The 13,606-nt window shown below is 47.1% G+C and overlaps 1 protein-coding gene across 7 annotated transcripts in view; it reads left to right on the top strand.

The window, feature by feature from the left end:
• nav3 (neuron navigator 3) overlaps positions 1-13,606 on the top strand; it is a 579,072-nt gene that overhangs the window by 254,115 nt on the left and 311,351 nt on the right. For 6 of the 7 annotated variants that reach the window (XM_078417159.1, XM_078417163.1, XM_078417162.1 and 3 more), the window contains exon 2: positions 8,691-9,007. The exons of the other annotated variant lie outside the window; for it this stretch is intronic. The gene's annotated coding sequence lies outside the window, so the exon portion shown is untranslated. The remainder of the gene's footprint in view (positions 1-8,690; positions 9,008-13,606) is intronic. 7 annotated transcript variants of the gene reach the window in all.

Here is a 13,606-nt window from a genome sequence, read left to right as displayed (position 1 = left end):
TGGTCAGGCTGTTGAACTTGCCACGTTCCAGGCCGCGCCGGACAGTGAAAGGTCCGCAGCGGGCCGACCCAAGCCCCGCGATCCGGGGCGGGCGAAGACGCCGCCGCTGCTGCTGCTCCTGCCGCCGCTGCACGTTGGGGCGGTCGTGGCTCCCGACATTGAAGCCCCCGCCGGGCAGAGAAAATCCCGCGGCCTATTTCAGGCAGCGCCGGACGGTGAAAGGTTCACGGCGGGCCGACCCAAGCCCCTGTTTGGCCCATATCTCTCTAAACCTTTCCTGTCCAAGGTCTTGATTTAGATTTGGAGATACAGCGTGGAAGCAGGACCTTCGGCCCATTGAATCTGCGTTGATGTCCTAAGTATGTGGGAGGAAACCGTAGCACCCGGAGAAAACCCACGAGGTCACGGGGAGAACGTACAAACTCCGTACAGACAACACCTGTAGTCAGGATCGTACCCGGGTCCCTGGCGCTGTGAGGCAGCAACTATACCACTGCGTCACTGTGCCACCCAAGATGTCACTTGTGACTTGTGACATTCAGGTCTGAAACCAGCCCGCGATCAATTGATAACATAAAAGATAAGTGCACAGTAGCTATCCTGGTTTGAACTAATCCTTCGGGACTGAATTATGCAGGTTGATTTCAGACATTTAATTGCAACGCTGGAAAGAAGAGGGTCTTGGAGACAAAAGATACAACTCCCAGCCCCGTAAACATGCGCGTAATAATAGTTTGTAATTGTGTGCAATCATCTCATGAAAGAGAGAAGGGAAATCTCCACCATGCACGTTACTATGGAAACATGTTTCTTCAGGGCAGTATTTTGAAGGAGGACTAGAAAGTTTTCACTGGAATCCTGGCCAATAATTTAAAATAATTTACATAGGAATTAAAAAAAATTATTGTTTTCTTTTGTGGGAGCTTGCTGTGTGCATAATGACCAATAACGTTAATGACACTTCACACGTCACACATTAGGTGTGAGGAGACTGGAACATGCGCTGGTAACACCTTGTCTCAATGGCAAGTAAAGTGAGTGTCAAGAAGGTGATTTATTGACAGATGGAGGAGAATAACGTGAGGGAGGTATGATTATTTAAGATGAGAGGTTTTTTTTAATGATATGAAATTGAAATACTTATCTCAAGTTCCTCACAGGATAAAATGTATTCTCGATTCCCCCAACCCGCCATGTGGTGGCCCTTGCACTTTTTCTTTATCTACTCTTTCTTCAGACTTTAAAGACACAGTGTGGAAACATGCCCTTTGGTACACCGAGTCCGCGTCGACCAGCGATCACCCTGTATTCTAGCACTGTCCTACACACACTGGGGACAATTTACAATTTACAGAAACCAATGAACTTACAAACCTGCATGCCTTCGGAGTGTGGGAGGAAACAGGGGCACCTGGAGAAAACCCACGCGGTCAAAGGGAGAACGTGCAAACTCTACACAGGCAACAGAAGTGGTCCGGATCGAACCCGGGCCTCTGGCGATGTGAGGCAGCAACTCTATTGCTGTGCCAAATGTTTCTTTGTCTGTGGTTATCCCATTATATTCCACATGGTTTGATTGTACTCATGTACCGATGATTTGCCTGGATAGCGTGCACAACAAGGTTTATTACTGTATCTCGGTACATGTGACAATAATAAACCAATACCAGAATTGGCTATTCGGCCCACTGAGTCTCTGCTAGTTTCAGAACAAATTGATCAGTCCCATTCTCCCCATTTATTCCCCTACAACCTAATCTCTTCCACGTACCGGTGGATTCACACTGACATTCCCGCCACTCACGTAAACCAAGGGTGATTTATCTTGAAAGGCCACACAGTGCTGCAGTAACTTAGCAGGTTAGGCAGCATCTCAGGAGAACACGGACAGGTGACGTGTCAGGCCGGGAGCCTTCTTCAGACTTCAAGCTTTGTGGTCACGGATTTGAAAATGTCTCAGGATTCATCTGGGTGAAAATTGAATTGAGTCAGTGTTTAATAATGTGGATGGGTTTTGGGGAGATAACACTGATGGGTTTTGCATGCTTGCTGCTGCAAGTAAGAATTTCATTGTCCTGTTTCGGTACATATGACAATTAAATACCCTGGACTCTGACAGTCTTCTCTGTATCTTGCTCATTTTGTTTTCTTGTCAGTCTGTTCCTCTTTTCCTCTCACACACTCTCTCTCTTTCTTTCCTTCTGTTTCCCGGTCTCTCCCGGTCTATTCTCTCACTCAATCTACTTTTCCTCCCTCACTCTCACCCATGGCCTCTTTCCTCCTCTGCCTCTCTTTCTTTCTGGAAACCCCTCTCTTTCTCATTCCCCCTCTTTTTTACGCAGCAACTGCATAATATAACGTTGCAGCTCAAGAAAAATTGTCTGCTCACCTTCAATGCACGTTAGTCCCAATGTTGGTAAAGCTGGCAATATTAAGCATCACAGTAGTATATGAAAATAACTGCAGATGCTGGGACAAATCGAAGGTTTTTATTCACAAAATGCTAGAGTAACTCAGCAGGTCGGGCAGCATCTCGGGAGAGAAGGCATGGGTGACGTTTCGGGTCGAGACGCCTGAAGAAGGGTCTCGACCCGAAACGTCACCCATTCCTCTCCTGAGATGCTGCCCGACCTGCTGAGTTACTCCAGCATTTTGTGAATATTAAGCATCACATTCTTTTTCCCTGTTCCTTGCCCCTCCTCCTTCCATTCACCTCGCACCCTCCCCTACTCTGAGTTCCCCATTTCCCTTTCATCTCTTCTTCCCCGTCCCCTTCCACCCGTATCGGCTCAGGTGGCAATTAAACTCTCTAGCTTCACATAGAGCAGGTTGAAGTGAATGACTGGTGTCTCTGGATCAAGTTTAGGTGCGATTGGCAGGAAAAGATGAGGGTGTTGGGATATTTGGGCCGGGCAGAGGATAGAGCTGGTAGATCCATCGCCTGGTATTGCTGGAGACCCCGGGTTCAATCATGAACCTCTGGTGCTGTCGGTGCGGAGTTTGCACGTTTTCCCTTAGTTCCCTCCGGGTGCCCCACTTTCCTCCCACATCTCAGAAACCCACGGATTGGCAGTTCGATTGTCATCTGCAAATTGCCTCTTGCGTGCAAACGAGTGATAGAATCTGGGAGGAGTTGAACCTTCCAGCGCTCTCAACCAGATATCTCAGTAATGTCATTTACATTGCTGAACGACAGATGCTTAAATAACACTTCAAGTTCCTCCAGTTTGTGTTCCTCCAGGCCTCACTCAGGCAATGGAAGAGGCCCAGGACGGAAAGGTCAATGTGGGAATGGGAAGGTGAGTTGAAATGCTTAGCAACCGGGAGATGGTTTAACAGCATTGTCGCGTGGCGGTAACAGAGGATAAAGTCCAATGTCTGCATGAGGTAGGTTGGGAGATGGGGACCACACGCTGGTTTATGGGAGGCCTATTCACTAGTCCGATAACAGCAGGGAAGAGGTGTTCCTGAATCCGGTGGTACGCGATTTCAAGCTTTTGTACCTTCTGCTTGATGGGAGAGGAGAGAAGAGGAAATGAGCGGGATGTGAGTGGTCCTTGATTTTGTTGGCTGCTTTTCCGAGGCGGCGTGACGTGTAGATGGAATCGATGGCGGGGAGCCTGGTCTGTGTGATGGACTGGGTGACATCCACAAGTCTCTGCAATGACTGAGCACTGTATATATTCCACTGGTTTGAATATGGGGACTGTTGGGGTGATTATTCAGGAATTACAGCAAGTGTACATAGAACCATAAGATAAGGGTTTTGCGGAAATCAATATTTGTCTTACAGAGAAATGGACTTAAACGACAATTCTTAGTAGGGAACCCTCTCTTAACCCAAGACTGCCCATACTTTGCAATTTTACACACCTCTATTAAATTTCTTGCACTTTCTCCGGTGAACAAAAAGCGACCTGATCCCAAGAATGATTGGGTGAGCGTTTGATGGCACTGGGCCTGTACTCACTGGAGTTTAGAAGAATGAGGGGCGACCTTATTGAAACTTACTGTATAGTGCAAGGGCTGGATAGAGTGGATGTGGGGACCAGTGCAAGAGTTTAGGACCAGAGAGCAAGGCATTAGAATAACATGACCCACCTGTCGAATGGAGATGAGGAGGAATTTACAGCCAGAGGGTGGTGAATCTATGGAATTCATTGCCATTGATGGCTGTGGAGGTCAAGTCAGTGGATATCTTTAAGATCGAGATCGGCAGATTAGTACGGCTATCAGGAGTTATGGGGAAAAGGCAGGAGAATGGGATTGAGAGGGAGGGATAGACCAGCCATGATTGAATGGTGGAGTAGACTTGATGGGCTGAATAGCCTAATTCTGCTCCTACGACTTATGAACTTATGAACCTCTCACCTCTTAACCAAACACGTCGAGCCTTCAGGACCGTCCGAAATCTCCTCTGTGCCCTTGAAGAAGTCTGTGGCAAATAATAGAAACCGCTGCCAATGTTTATTTAATTATTAAAAAGCCCTGCAAGACATAAATTATGTGATATTGGCATTATCATTTTAATTGGGGGTTAGAATGACACAAATCTAAAAGCTCAATATAATTTTAGAATTTATTAGCTTGCTCAAGAGTACCCTTTGAAGCCATTAACAGATTGGGGGCTGGATCTGCAGAGTGTTGCAATTATATTTAATCAACGCTACCATGAACTGATTTTGCTGGTGTACCTTTGCGTGCGGTTTGATTTTATCCCGGGTAGTTTTACCCTTTAATTCCACACAGTATCTACTTGTAGGATGTGTTAGCGCTGTCTCCGGACACGGGAGTTATTTCCTGAAGCATCCTCTTTGAAACACAATCTGCAAGAGTATCTTGGGGCAGTTCATGAGCGATAGTCTTTCTCTCTGCAGCTGACGGCTTGTTGACGTGTCTGGTTTTTGAGGCTTAAATTGCCATCGTGTCCAGCTTTCACAGACTGCTGGTAGGCACAAAACACTAGAGTAACTCAGCGAGACAGGCAGCATCTCTGGTGAGAAGGGATGGGTGACGTTTCGGGTCGAGACCCTTCTTCAGACTGACCCTTCAGTCCTTTCACAGACTGCTTTCAGTTCCTGCAGCGGTCTGCGCCTTTACTCAGTCTGAGACTACAGTGACCGCGGCTGTCACAGTTCGATAGCAGGCTGAAGAAGGGTCTCGACCCGAAACGTCACCTATTCCTTTTCTCCAGAGATGCTGTCTGACCCGCTGAGTTACTCCAGCTTTTTGTGTCTATCTTTGGTTTTAACCAGCGTCTGCAGTTCCTCCCTACACAGGACCATAGTTTGCTCTGGATATGCATAATTATCTTAAAGGACTCAAATGCTGTTACTTTTATAACAGGACCTTCAATAGCACGACGAAAAACAAAGAGGACAGAAAGTGCTGGAGTAACTCAGCAGGCCAGGCAGCATCTCTGGGACTAGTGTTGATGGGGCATGTTGGGGGTGAGTGGAAGGGCCTGCTTCCGTGTTGTATGACCCTTTGACTGCACAGACCCTCCCAAAGGCAGCCGCTTAAACCCAGACCTCCTTGACTGACGGGCTGCTAAAACGCACACATGTATCTTTCCCTCCCCCTGGCAAACCTTAATTAGGTTTGCTCCTTGCTCATGTTGAAAGCTGTACCAAGAAAAATAATGGTTGAGAACATCAGAGAGGTGTTGGGGAGAGGTTGGCTGGGGGTGGGGGTGCGGGGTTGAGGGAGCAGTGGACAGTCTCAGTACTTGATACCCGCAAATGCACAGCAACTCCTCAGCTTGACACCAGGGCACAGCCTTGGTATGGCACAGCCGTAGAGTTGCTGCCTTACAGCGCCAGAGACCCGGGTTCAATCCTGACTACACTGTGTACCAATATTTGTCTGGAGTTCTCCCTGTGACCGCGTGGGTTTTCTCCGTGCGCTCCGGTTTCCTGACGCACTTCAAAGATGTACAGGTTTGTAGGTTAAGTGGCTTCGGAAAAAACGGAGAATTGTCCGTAGTTTGTAGGTTAAGTGGCTTCGGAAAAAACGGAGAATCGTCCGTAGTTTGTGGGATAGTGCTGGTGTACGTGGTGAAGGCGGGCTGGCCTGGACTCGGTGGGATGAAGAGCCTGTTTCCATGCTGTGTCTCTAAAATCTAAAGAGTGGAAATCATTGCTCAAACAGCTCACGTTTCCTTCCTCAAAACTGGAAGAAATCAGCAAATGGTGCAGAATTCTCTCTGGCGGGCCGGCCCGTACCACGCGCCATTCATCACTGTTAGATTGGTGACACCCCCCTGCAAAAACTTTGCATTTAATTCCATTTTTCTTCTTCAATCTGTTGGGTTTCTGATTCTGATGGATGTTGCAACTGTGAAAGACATACTACCCTGGCCAAGCTCTCATTACACTCCTGCCGACAGGGTGAAGGCACAGGAGTCTGAACGCTATAACGTCCAGGTTCAGGGGCAGCTTCTTCCCCACAACCATCAGGCTATTGAACGTGATGAATTCGAGGTGGCACAGTGGCGCAGTGGGAGTGCTGCTACCTCACTGCACCAGGGACCTGGACTGAGTGGATGTGGAGACAGGATGGTTTCACTGGTGGGAGAGTGAAGTTCTAGTGGGCCTCAGAATAAAAGGGCATACCTTTCGAAAGGAGACAAGGAGGAATTTCTTTCGTCAGAGGGTGGTGAGTCTGTGGAACTCATTGCCACAGACTGCGGTGGAGGCCAAGTCATTGGGTATTTTTAAGGCGTAGATTGACAGATACTTGATTAATAATGGTGTCAGGGGTTATGGGGTGAAAGCAGGAGAACGGGGTTGAGAGGGAAAGACAGGTCAGACATGATTGAATGGTGGAGTAGACTTGATGGGCTGAATGGCCTAACGCTGCTCCTTGAATGTATGAACTTAGTCGACCCGTGTTCGATCATTACTATGGGTGTTGCCTGTGCGGAGTTTGCACGTTCTCCCTAGAATACTTTGCTGATCCTGGCTGATAAGACTCTAAACAACTGGAACACCTTGGCAACCCTGGTCTCGCCAGTTGAGAGCGATTCCCTATGGCCTATCCATTCTCTCTCCTCCTGGTCCTGAAACATTAACCCTATTTCTCCCTCCACAGATGCTTTCTGATCTGCCGAGTATTTTTGCAGCATATTCTGTGCTTGTATTACCTCGACCTGGTTCTTTAGCAATGATCTTAATATTTATTTTAGATTTGTGGTATTTTTTCCCCCTTTGTAAATTTTTAAAGTTTAGTTGCTGGAAGAAATTGGAGAATAATAGGAAGTTGGTTTGCCCAGACCAACCTTTCTTCCATTGACTCCATCTACACTTCACGCTGCCTCGCCAAGGCCGCCACTATAATCGAGGACCAGTCTCACCCCGGTCACTCCCTCTACTCCCCTCTCCCATCAGACAAGAGGTACAGAAGTGTGAAAACGCACGGTTGCTGCTTTACAGCGAATGCAGCGCCGGAGACTCAGGTTCGATCCTGACTACGGGTGCTGCACTGTAAGGAGTTTGTACGTTCTCCCCGTGACCTGCGTGGGTTTTCTCCGAGATCTTCGGTTTCCTCCCACACTCCAAAGACGTACAGGTATGTAGGTTAATTGGCTGGGTAAATGTAAAAATTGTCCCTAGTGGGTGTAGGATAGTGTTAATGTACGGGGATCGTTGGGCGGCACGGACTTGGTGGGCCGAAAAGGCCTGTTTCCGGCTGTATATATATGATATGATATGATATGATAGATTCAGGGACAGTTCCTTCACAGCTGTTATCAGGCAACTGAACCGTCCTATCACCAACTAGAGAGCGGTCCTGACCTCCCATCTACCCCATTGGAGACCTTCAAACAATCTTTAATTGCACTTAACTGGACTTTATCTTGCACTAAACATTATAGCCTTTATCCTGTTTCTGTACACTGTAATCATAGGTCATTTTGCCACTGACTGGATGGCACGCAAACAAAATGCTTTTCACTGCACCTCGGTACATGTGACAATAATAAGCTAAACACTAATTGTGTAGAAAGGAACTGCAGATGCTGGTTTATACCAAAGATAGACACAAAGTGCTGGAGCAATTCAGCGGGTCAGGCAGCTTGTCTGCAGAAAAAGGATGGGCGACATTTCGGGGTTGAAATCCTACTTAAGACTGAGAGTCAGGGCAGAGGGAAACTAGAGGTATGAAAAGGTCCAGAACCAACTAGAGTTGGCACCGATGACCAAGGAAAGGTGGAGCCCACAATGGTCCATTGTTGGCTGTGGAAGAGGTGATAAGGAAGGAATACAAACAGTGAAACCAGCAGGATGATTGGTGGCCTGCAGTCAGGATCAAGCACTAGTTGTTCTGTTGCTGGTGCGTATGACAATGAAAGGTTCTTGTTCAACCTGCTCCGCATTGCTTGAGGCTGCACCTGACAATAATAAAGTCAACTCAACTAACGGGTAGATTTATTCACAAAATGCTGGAGTAACTCAGCAGGTCAGGCAGCATCTCGGGAGAGAAGGAATGGGTGACGTTTCGGGTCGAGCGAGACCCTTCTTCAGACTGAAGAAGGGTCTCGACCCGAAACGTCACCCATTCCTTCTCTCCCGAGATGCTGCCTGACCTGCTGAGTTACTCCAGCATTTTGTGAATAAATCGATTTGTACCATCATCTGCAGTTATTTTCTTATTCAACTAACGGGTAAACGTCTTGATCATTTCTGCAGGACTTAGCTGTGATTTTCCTGGGACCATTGAACGTTCTTTGAAGGAGGGAGAGGGAGAGATGGAATGACGCCTGTGAACTTGCATTGGAGAGGATGCGGGCTTGCACTTTGAGCAGCTTAGCCACACGTATGAAGCCTGGGAAGGAAAGCTGCACTGATACTAAACTTTAATCGTCCTGATGGAGAGGTGACCTGAATAAGTTCAAACATCAAACCTCACGTTAGTCAGCTATTTTGGACCCGGTTAGATCTTGGCACCTCTCTCTGGCTGTGAAAATCTCCTCAGCAGTTTGCACCGAGGGCGATGTTTTGTCAAGGTAAGTGCTGGTGAATGTGATTCCGCGTGAGAATAGGAATAGTTCGATGATTCAAAGCTACTGTACTGCGCTGGGAATCACCAGAAGGTCACAAGCTGGGTCTTTGGGTTGTGTAGGTGAAGTTAAGCACCACGTTGCAACGAGAAGGCAGCACAGTAGCGCAGTGGTAGAACTGCAGCCTCACAGTGCCAGGGACCTGGGTTCGATCCTGGCATCAGGTGCTATCTGTGCGTGAGGTTTGCACGTTCTCCCTGCGACCGCGTGGGTTTCCTCCGGGCGCTCCGGTTTCCTCCCACATCACAAAGACAAGCGGGTTAATTGCCCTGTAAATTGCCCCCTAGTGTGCAGTGAGTGGATGAGAAAGTGGGATAATGTGGAACTCGTGTGAACGGGTGATCGACGGTCAGCATCGACTCGCTGGGCCGAAGGGCCTGTGTCCACGTTGTATCTCTAAAAGCTAAAGAGACAAAACATTGTGAAACACGAAGAGCACTGTACATCTTGGCAGCATCTGACCAAGAATGATTTGACATTCCAAGTTAATATTGATGTCAAGTTATTGCCTGGAAACAGTTTGAGTGGCTCTAAAATTTACATCTTTAAACGGCCGTAATGATAGTGTGCAGTTATAAATCAAGAAACTGATCTTTAATTGGATCTTCTGTTTTAATTTAAGAATTATTCACCTTTTCATTTATTTTTAATTAACTAACTATTAATTAGTTAATCTTTTGTGTCGGTGAGGCGGAGGTTCAAGGAATATGAATGTTATTCCTGATCACACGGCGTGTTACATATCGTTTGTGTTGCCGAGGGCAAGCAAGCTGTAAGTAATACTCGGATCATGAAACGCCACTCAGCCCACAAACTGGTTATGGTAGCCCAATTATATCAGATTTGCCCGTCAGTGAAGTAGTTGCTTATTGGATTCTGTTCTGAGTGAGACAGGGACAGGATTAGACCTTTTTGATTTACAATTTGGGATTAGTAGATTATTGAGTCATACCGCATGAAAACAGTCTTTCGGCCCAACATGCCTGATCTACTAGTCCCACCTACCAGCGATTTTAGTTTAGTTTAGTTTATTGTCACGTGTGCTGAGGTACAGTGAAAAGCTTTTGTGGCGTGCTAACCAGTCAGCGGAAAGACAATACATGATTACAATCGGGTCGGGACCCACGTTTAGAGCGAAGTAGAGTCTCAACCCGATCTGTTCTCCAGAGATGCTGCCTGACCCCCTGAGTTACTCCAGCACTCTGTCCTTTTCTGAAACCAGCATCTGCAGTTCCTTGTTCCTACTCATGATGCAATGGCCTTTGTATAAGGACACACCATGTTCTTTGGTTTCTATTACTGCGGTTTGGTTACTGAGTATTACTGATAATTTAATACATTATTGTTTATTGTATATTTTATTTGTTGTGTTGTTTGTCCATAAGACATAGGAGCAGAATTAGGCCATTCGACCCATCGAGTCTGCTCCACCATTCGATCATGGCTGATCTATTTTTCCCTCTCAACCCCATTCTCCAACCTTCTACCCCGACCCTTTGACACCCTAGCTAATCAAGTCCACTGTGTCCAGATACATGATAAGGGGAATAACGTGCATAATGTTTAGAAACATATAAACATAGAAAATAGGCGCAGGAGTAGGCCATTCGGCCCTTAGTGCAAGATAAAATCCAGTAAAGTCCAATCAAAGATAGTCCGAGGGTTTCCAATGAGGTAGATAGTAGCTCAGGATGGCTCTCTAGTTGTTGGTAGGATGGTCCAGTTGCCTAATAACTCAGACTCCTCTAAACCTATCCTATCCATGTACCTGTCTAAATGTCCTTTAAACATTGTGATCATCCCTGCCTCAACTACCTCTTCTGACAGCTCGTTACGTACATCCACCATCCTTTGTGTAAAAATGTTACCCCTCAGATTCCTATTAAATCTTTCCCCCCGCACCTTAAACCAATGTCCTCTGGTTCTCGATTGCCCTACTCTGGACAAAAGACTCAGAAGACCTGCCTGATCTACTCCTCGTGATTTTATAGACCTCTATAAGGTCACCGTTCTTCCTCTCTTCCTCCTGCACGCCAAGGATGAAAGTCCTAGCCTGCTCAAACTCTCCCTGCAGCTCGGGTCTTGTTTTAGTCTTTTTGTTTTCGTTTATTGCTTTTTATGATCACTGTAGGTGTGTTTAAAATCTCATCGATTTTTATAACGTTATATGCTCAATAATAGCCTTCGCAGTCGGCAAAGCCCTGCATCCAGCTTTGTCAGCTGTCAAAGGACACACAGTGTCTCCTAGGGGAATGGCCTATCCCATCATCGAAGGCAGCTACAGGCCTCACAAAGGCAGAGAGTGGCACCAAAGACCCACACTACCATGGCCATGCTCTCATCTCACTGCTCCCATCAGGAAGAAAGTACAAGAACCTGAAAGTACATGCTCAAGAATATCTTCTTCCCATCCACTATCAGACCCGAGAACCAACGTGCCCAAACCTACCTCAGCACCAAACTACACTGAACTTTCAGTGCTGCAATAACTCAGGGGGTCAGGCAGCATCCTTGGAGAATATGGATAGGTGTCGTTTTGGGTCGGGGCCCATGTTTAGAGCGAAGTAGAGTCTCAACCCGATCTGTTCTCCAGAGATGCTGCCTGACCCCCTGAGTTACTCCAGCACTCTGTCCTTTTCTGAAACCAGCATCTGCAGTTCCTTGTTCCTACTCATGATGTGATGGCCTTTGTATAAGGACACACCATGTTCTTTGGTTTCTATTACTGCGGTTTGGTTACTGAGTATTATTGATAATTTATTACATTATTGTTTATTGTATATTTTATTTGTTGTGTTGTTTGTCCATAAGACATAGGAGCACAATTAGGCCATTCGGCCCATCGAGTCTGCTCCACCATTTGATCATGGCAGATCTATTTTTCCCTCTCAACCCCATTCTCCAACCTTCTACCACGAACCTTTGACACCCTAGTTGTGCTAAAGGGCCTCGAAAGCTGCAGCATTAAGAATTTAATTCGATTTTATCGGGATGCATCAAAACATAGTTTGGGAACAGCTCCATTAAAGACTGCAAGCAACGCAGAGAATTGTGGACATAGCCCAGACCATCACACAAATTAACCTTGGCAAGGCCAGCAGCATAATCAAGGACCAGTCTCACCCCGGTCACGCTCTCTCCTCCCCTCTCCCATCAGGCAAGACGTACAGAAGTGTGAAAACGTGCACCTCCAGATTCAGGAACAGATTCTTCCCAGCTGTTATCAGGCAACTGAACCATCCTATCACCAACTAGAGATCGGTCCCAACTTCCCATCTATCTCATTGGACTATCTTTAATCGGACTATCTTTAATCGGACTTTACTGGACTTTGTCTTGCATCAAACACTATTTCCTTTACCCAGTCTCTGTACATGATGGATGGCATGATTGTAATCATGTTGAGTATTTTTCGCTGACTGGATCGCACGCAACAAAGAGCTTTCTACTGTACCTCCGTACCCGTGACAATAAACACTAAACACTAATTCTGAAGAAGGGTCTCGACCCGAAACATCACCCATTCCTTCTCTCCAGAGGTGCTGCTTGACCCGCTGAGTAACTCCAGCTTTTTGTGTCTATCTTCGGTTTAAACCAGCATCTGCAGTTCCTTTTTACACTAAACACTAATTGTTTGTTCCTGGTGCAGATGACAATTAAACACTTGACTATTCACTGCACTGCGAGAGTGGGGCTGTTGGATGGGAGGTGGGGAGGCAAGTGAGAGTGTGGGCCGGTGGGTGGGGACGTGACTGCTCTGTGTGTGGCTGGTCTGAGTGAGAGTGGCTCTCCATGTGTGGGCCGGTGGGTGGGGACGTGACTGCACTGTGTGTGGCTGGTCTGAGTGAGAGTGGCCCTGCACATGTGGGCCGGTGGGTGGGGATCACGACTGCACTGTGTGTGGCTGGTCAGAGTGAGAGTGGCTTTGCACGTGTGGGCTGCTGGGTGGGGACGTGACTGCACTGTGTGTGGCTGGTCTGAGTGACCAGCACGTGGCCCTGCACGTGTGGGCCGGTGGGTGGGATCGCGACTGCACTGTGTGTGGCTGGTCAGAGTGAGGAGCGGGGCTATCCCTGATCCTGCCCGTTATAGCAAGGCCTCTCCAGGGAAACTGGCACCAATTCCCAACTACTCAGCAGGCAGACTCTCGAAAGACAAGAGTCAAACGTGTTTCGTTCAGCTTAGCTTAGCTTTGTTTATCTTAGTTTGGTTCATCTTAGCTCAGTTTCGCTTAGACACAACATGCTGGAGTAACCCAGTGGGCCAGGCAGCATCTCTGGAGAAAAAGAATGGGTGACGTCTCGGGTTAGGACCCTTCCTCAGACTAGTTCAGCCACGATCACAATGAATGGCTGAACTAGTGATCATGATCAACCATGATCACAATGAATGGCAGTGTTGGCTTGAAGGGCCGAATGGCCTCCCCTGCACCTATTTTCTATGTTTCTATGTTTCTGTGCAGTTTAGTTTAGCATTGTATAAGAAAATAACTGCAGATGCTGGTACAAATCGAAGGTATTTATTCACAAAAAGCTGGAGTAACTC

Source organism: Rhinoraja longicauda, chromosome 20 (assembly GCF_053455715.1).
Source record: "Rhinoraja longicauda isolate Sanriku21f chromosome 20, sRhiLon1.1, whole genome shotgun sequence".
NCBI classification, from domain to species: domain Eukaryota; kingdom Metazoa; phylum Chordata; class Chondrichthyes; order Rajiformes; family Arhynchobatidae; genus Rhinoraja; species Rhinoraja longicauda.
The sequence above is the reverse complement of the archived record's forward strand: the minus strand, read 5'-3'. Positions and strand labels throughout refer to the sequence as shown.